Below are 7,140 nucleotides of genomic sequence, written 5' to 3' on the forward strand. Positions count from 1 at the left end.
CTCATCTCTTCCTTCCACTCCCTACCCCCAGCAGCCACCATGGCCACTTTCTCCACACCAATGCCACATTTTCTTCGATTACTAATCACAATAGTTCACAAATAGAATATCATTAAGTCCACTCTAATCCATACTCTATTCCTCCATCCTGTGGACCTTGAAATGGTTGTGTCCACTCCACATCTATATCAAGATGGGGCTTAGATTCCACATGGATGCTGGATGCAATCCTCCTGCTTTCAGTTGTAGGCACTCTTGGCTCCCTGGTGTGGTGGTTGACCTTCTTCACCTCCATGTTAGCTGAGTGGGGTAAGTCCAATAAACCAGAGGGTAGGAGTTGCAAGTCTGTTGAGGCTCAGGGCCTGGCTATCGCATGGTCAGTCCAGAAATTCATGTCCCCTCTGTATACATTAAACCCCAATACCAACTACAGTTCCAGTAACAGTAACAGGAGAGGCTTGTGAACAAAGATCACATCTGAGGCCAAAAGCCCTCATTTCTAGCAGTCCTTAAAGTAGAATGAATGACACCATGTTACATAGTCGTTAAGAATGCTTGCTCTTGGGCCAGAGTGGGTTGGATTCTCAGGTCTGTTATTTAATATTTTGGGAAAAATGGTTTTTCATTGTGAACTGTATAGGATGGTAACAATAACAATAAGAATATCTGCTGCTTGGAGTTTTGTACAGTTATATGAGATGCGCGCAAAGCTCTGGTCGAGATGGCGGTCCTGGCGGCGTTTGCGCCCCTGCGCTCTTGCTCACGAGGGAGCGCAACGTGCTCCAGGCGGTGCCCCCGCTTACAGCACACCAGCGCTTAAAACTGGAAGGCTCAGAATTCCACTAGGCCTGCTCTCATGGTCCAGGAATGGAAATTTCTTGAATGACAGTTCTGTACCCTCACACCATGAAGAAATTGCTCAAGAGTCCTCGCTAAATTTGTGCTGAGTGTAGTCGCTCAACAACAGCGAAGGCCAGCAGGAGGAGTTTACAGAGATGCTGGGGCCGAAGGCGAGTCTGAGACATTCACACAGACACCGCAGAAACCAACTTGCTCTGTACATTTTCAGAGTATGGGCCTCTGTGTGAAAGAAAGAGACAGGAGAGGCAAGGTGGAAAACGGTCTTTGAGTTCCCGTGGGAGACTCCTTGCGCACATATCCGCGCTATGAAAGGGCAGGGGGCCGAGGCGGGGCGCTCTGACCTGGGAACATCCCGAGGCCCCCCACCCTTCTCCCCACGCGCCTTGAGCTGCGCTCCCAGGACTCCTGCGCTCCTCCTCCGGCCTTGAAGTCGGGCCACGTGAGTTCTCCGTAAGTGGTGAAAGTTTTCCATTTCGTGTCCGTCAAAGCGCCAGACAGCAGCCTGGATTCATGGTCGTGAGAGCGCTAGCACCTGATAACGAAGCCAAGTGGAGGGTCTCAGGGGTCCTTCTCACTTCCCTCACCGTAAAGCCGCGGTCGTGGTCCCCTTCCCGCAGGGCTGCCGCGAGCCTTCGCTGAGGTGCCGAGTGCAAAACACTGGCCATAAACCTGGCACGCGATAGGGGTTTGCGTAGAGCGGGCGGTTCTTGACGCTTGGAAGTCAATGTTTTCCATTGACTTGGTGCAAATAAAGGGTGTTGTGTGCAGGCACGGCAAGTAAGCCTTCAGGATTCACTCCCAGAGCAGGAAAAGCAGAATCCATTTCCTTCTGGGATGACCAGACTTCAGGGATGAGCAACTAGTCCACCGTCCCTTTTCTGTGCATCCTCCAGGTGCACTCCGGACTCTGAATCCAGTGATCCGAGTTAAAGCATCGGTGGGACCTTGATGGTAATTTATTCTTGCTTTGCCACAATTTATTCTCAGACAAGATGAGGAGAAATGTCATAAGGAAACGCACCAGAGAGGCGCTCCCGCGCTCAGGGCTGGAAATTAAAGTCTGTAGAGAAGATCCGTAAACACCTTCGGAGGTGGGAGGCGGCTGATGAGACGGCAAGGAGAAAACTGGATGATAGTCGTGGACCGGGAAACGTCGAGATGGAAACTTAGTAACGGATTAACCCAAGTAATGGGTAAAACCACCTGCAATGAGACCACGAGGGCCCGAAGTGCAGCCTGGGAAGAACGCACCCGTAGAGGAGGTGCACAACTACCGCCGGGAAGAGTCAACGCGCAGGAAACGAGGCAGCGTCAGTGGAGGAGCTGCTGGAGGGGCAGGCGGAGATGAGCTCGCTGATACTCTTCCTTCCGGGCCCAGCGGGGTCCCTCCCCGGCTCTCCGCAGTTGCTGTCGGGGTGCCCCAGGGTTTGGCTCTGCGCGCTCCTCTCCGGCTCTCCCGCTGTCTCCCGCGTCGCGCAGCTCCCAGGCCAGGGGTTTCCCCGCGGAAGCCTCTTTGCAGGTTGGGAAAGCGCAGTCGCCCCGGGATTGCTGGGGCCATTCGGCTTGGGAGAGAGGCCAGAATGGGAGAGGAGGAGGATGGCGGGGAGAGAAGGCAGGAAACGCGCGCAGGAAAGAGCAGCTCTAGCGCTAAGGCGCAGGTGAGAGGCGAGCGCGCCGCGCCGCAGAGGGGCCCCGCGGAGGGCTCGGGCCGGTGACCTCCAGGTGGATCGGGCACAGCGCTGTGCCTTCCTGAGATGTGCCTGCCTGACGCGCAGCGGCTCAGATGATGGGATGGCCTCTGTTTCCACCTTCCCTCGCCAACCATAGCACTTATCACGTCAGCTCGTACTGTGACACGTTGCCTCTGGGATAACAATATTCTCCAGTGATAAAAAAGAAACTTTTGAAATATTGGTGCCTCGGAAGTCTCCTGTACACAGAACACTGCGCTGTGTCTCCGTGGCATGTCTCACACGACCTCATGGAGGAGGAAGCGACCAATTACTCCCTTACTTCTGACCGGAAAAATTAGAATTCTAATGAAAGGGGACCTATGGAAATGGTGGGAAGTTAGTGTATTAATATTTTTACACTTATTCAAATTCCTAATGTAATTATTCTCCTTGGCCTATCAAATAATATAGATTTCCATATTCTATAAAAATGTATTTAATTTTTACATGTGGCCTATCATTTGCCGGCTATCAGTTTTATTATGGCTATCGTTTGTTTTTCAGAAACTGATACATTTTTATTGCATGTGTTTCTGTGTGTGTGTTGCTATGGATCTTAAAGATAAATTCAAGCCAGGAGAGAGTGCTTAAATACTTCCAGTTTTACTGTACCCAAAAAAGCTAAAAACCAGACTTTAATTCATAGAAATATGGTTGGATGATCAATAACAATAGCAGTCGTTTAGTACAAAGACACCAAATATTGGGGCAAAATTCCATGGCAATGTGATATGAAAATATGTTTGTAAAAGACAAAGCACTCATGCAAATATTTCAGCTAACAAGGTGTGGTGGGTTGCGGTCTGCACCCCAGTTTGTACACGTTCTTGTCTTGGTCCGATTCTCCTGGACCCACTGTGAATGAGTCTCTTCTAAGTGTCACTTTAGTTAAGCTGGGCCGCACTGAAGCAGACTGGCTTTCATCTGGACAAGGAGCCATTCTGAGGCAGAGGGAAGGCTGGGGAGAGAAGCCATGAGAGTCCGCCGCGTGCACTGCCACGAGACAGACCAGCCCACGGCCACGCCAGCTCCAGAACGCCCCGGGCTTCTGGCGAAAAGCACCGCCCTGCTGACTCGTCGATTTTGGATTTCTCCTGTCGTCAAAACTATGAGCCAATAAATCCCTAACCCACTGCATGATACTTGTTTCAGCAGCCAGGAAACCAAAATAGAGGGGCTGCAACAGAAGCATTAAATGAGAGAGCAGACAAAGAATGATCAACTGAGGGCAGCGGAAAGCGAGAAATGTATCTCAGGTAGAAAAGAAGGAGACCTTGGAGTGTGGGGACAAGAAAAAAAATGTGCTGTGTCTGGTGCCTGGAAGGCAAGTGTGGGGACAAAGGAGCGATAAATGAGGCTGGAAATAGGGGGCAGGTTGGGAGAGGATCAGCAGAGTATGAAGGGTTCCTGGAGGGCGGTGGAAAGGGCTGGTTCTGTTTGGTAATCCTCTAAACTAACTGCACATGGTAAGAATCAATGTAATAATTCAACATCTGAACGCTCTCAAAGAATTTCCAAAAAAGAGTTTTCCTTCTATAAGATGAGGTGGCCGAGTGGTCAAGGTGGTGGACTGCTAATCCATTGTACTCTGCACACGTGGGTTCGAATCCCATCCTCGTCGACAAAGGGGCAGTTGTCTTCTGTACCTGAGCTCTCATTTCACTTCTCTAATATTTCTGCGAGCCTGACTAATTAGGAGCTCATAGTTTTTTATATCTCCCTTATCCGGAAAGTGGGCTGCAGCTCTTACCCCCCCTTGGAGCTGGCTCAGTCCCTTTCTGCAATCACAGTGTGGTTCAAATTGCCGTCAGAGGAGGCAAACGCTTTGGACAGATCCTTACTACCTATCCTTGACAAAACAGTGTATCATTTTCTTTCCTATCTCCTCAGGGCAGACCTATTCTTGCTTTTCTTCATTTACTGTCACAGAAAAGTGCTACCAGACTCAGTAGGTGGGAGACCCTTCATGCTGGGTACTGTGTCCATCTCGTGGTGCCATCATATTTATTTAGGACTTTCTTAATTTCTGACGTAATGAGTTCTTCCAGGCTCAACTGTGTCTATCCTTCCCCAGCCTCTGGTGTGCTCGTTGCTTCTGGGGTGTCTTTGCTTCTAGGATCTTTTAGGAAAATATCTACGAAGCATATGCATATACACACATCCTTAATAAGTACACACACACATATATTATGCACACATGCACACATGAATGCATGTACACATGCAGAAGTATATTTTGGTAATCATGAGTTCACACGGACACTTTGAAATCTAGTCCGTGCCCACAGGGTTTTTCTTGCCCTCCACACACCATATGAGTATGTCCACGCTTCCACAATGGGTGAAATGATAGCAGTTACTCACATGCTCTTTCCTATAGTACATGGTAAATAGTTTCATAATTGCTTTCTCCATGCAACAGAAAATAAAACAAAAAGAGCTCAGCATTTGTTTTTTGTTTTTTGTTTTTTTTAAGATTTTTTTTTTTATTTATTTAATTTCCCTCCCCCGGTTGTCTGTTTTCTGTGTCTTTTTGCTGCGTCTTGTTTCTTTGTCCGCTTCTGTTGTCGTCAGCGGCACGGCAAGTGTGGGCGGCGCCATTCCTCGGCAGGCTGCTCCTTCGCGCTGGGCGGCTCTCCTTATGGGTGCACTCCTTGCGCGTGGGGCTCCCCTACGCGGGGGACACCCCTGTGTAGCAGGGCACTCCTTGCGCGCATCAGCACTGCACACGGGCCAGCTCCACACGGGTCAAGGAGGCCCGGGGCTTGAACCACGGACCTCCCATGTGGTAGACGGACGCCCTAACCACTGGGCCAAAGTCCGTTTCCCAGCATTTGTTTTTAGTTCTCTCCCTGCCCCAAGAACAGGGCATATAGTTAAATACTGTATAAGCAAAGATACAAAACTTTGTTACAGTTCCCTTTTCTCCGTCTGATGTGATGGTGGTAATCATTTACCATACAGTTGGGCTTTTCTTTCAGTTTGCTCTCACTTTTAGGTTTTCCCACGGACTGTCAGCTCTCTGCAGGCACGCGGGTGGAGGCCAGCTTGCCTTCAAAGGGACGCCCAGGACGGGAACCCAGGGCCTCCCATATGGTAGATGGGAGCCCAGTCGATGGAGCCACAGCTGCTTCCATCACTTCATTTTATATCCCTTCACCTACCCTCTCCTTCATCCTTGTCACTTTAGGTAACTATTAGTCATCCAATGAGGTGCTGATGCTGGGTGTTATAAAGAGTAATTATTTGGGTAGGAGCTTACAGTTATCAGGCTATAAAGCATTAGTTACTTCCCTCACCAAAGTCTATTTCCACGTGTTGGAGCAAGATGGCTGCCAGCGTCTGTGAGGGTTCAGGCTCTCTGGGTTCCTCTGGGCTCAGTTCCTCTGTTTCCTACACAACCTCTGTTGTAGACTATAAGGCGCTCTAGACTTTGCCTCTCTCCACAAGGTCAGCTGTAGATTATCAGGCCAAGGGCTCTGTCTCTTTCCCTGGGGCTCCAGCTTAAGATTTCAGCGTCAAACTCCAACATCAGAAACCCTCAACTCCGTCCTTTGCCATGCCTGTTATCTGTGAGTGCCCACCCACCAAGGGGCGGGGACTCAATGCCCTAATGAGGTGGCCCAATTAAAGCCCTAATCATAACTCAATCAGGCCCAGGTACAGATCAGATTACAAACATAATCCAATATCTATTTTTGGAATTCACAACCATATGAATCTTCTATGGTAACCAGCTTCAATGATTTTTGGTTTATTCTTCATTTCTTTCTTTTTTATATAAAAAAGCAGATATGTGTATGTTTTTCTTATATCCCCTTCTTTCTTGCCCAAAAAGTAACACACTATATATACTCTTTTGCACTTTTATTTCTTCAACTAACAATGTGTCCTGGAAATCACTCCACAGCAGTTAATAGAGATCTTCCTTATTCACTGTGTTGCACAGAACTCCACTGTGTACTCATTCCACAGCTACCCGACAAATAGCTTATGCCTGGGATTTAAAGTTAGCTGAGATAGTTTTGGGCAGTAAGGGGGCAAAACGAGCTGAAGACATATTTAGGGAACCTCCAAATAAGAACAATTTCAGGGAATCGAATGCCGCTCAAGTGATTGGGTGCATCCCTTCCACATGGGAGGTCCTGGGTTGGGTTCCCAGTGCCTTCTAAAAAAGAATACAAAATAAATAAATAAATTTAAAAAAATAAAAAAAAATAAAAAAGAATACAAGCACACAATGAACAGAACAGATGACACAGAGCAGACAGAGAACCCAAACAATGGGAGACAGGGAAAAATTGATGAATTGATTGAATAAATATTTCTGAGTCCAGCTATGTATTAGATACTATTACAGGAAATGGGGATGTAGAAGTAAAAAAGCAGACAAAATTTTATTTTTTTATTTTTATACAGCTTACAATCACATGGAATATGAAATAATTAAGCTTCGAACATGATATGGTAAAAGACGATAAATGCTGGTGGGGGGGGCCAGTGGGTCTTTAGCTTTGGCTCCCCCTCTCCAAGAGAATCTAATCCC

At 48.0% G+C, this 7,140-nt stretch overlaps 1 non-coding gene across 1 annotated transcript; it reads left to right on the forward strand.

Moving 5' to 3' along the window:
* Positions 1-4,133: 4,133 nt before the first annotated feature.
* Positions 4,134-4,215, forward strand: TRNAS-GCU (transfer RNA serine (anticodon GCU)). Its single transcript has one exon. It is a non-coding gene; the product is annotated as a tRNA-Ser (tRNA).
* Positions 4,216-7,140: the final 2,925 nt, after the last annotated feature.

The sequence above is a fragment of the Dasypus novemcinctus genome, chromosome 22 (genome assembly GCF_030445035.2).
Source record: "Dasypus novemcinctus isolate mDasNov1 chromosome 22, mDasNov1.1.hap2, whole genome shotgun sequence".
NCBI lineage: Eukaryota > Metazoa > Chordata > Mammalia > Cingulata > Dasypodidae > Dasypus > Dasypus novemcinctus.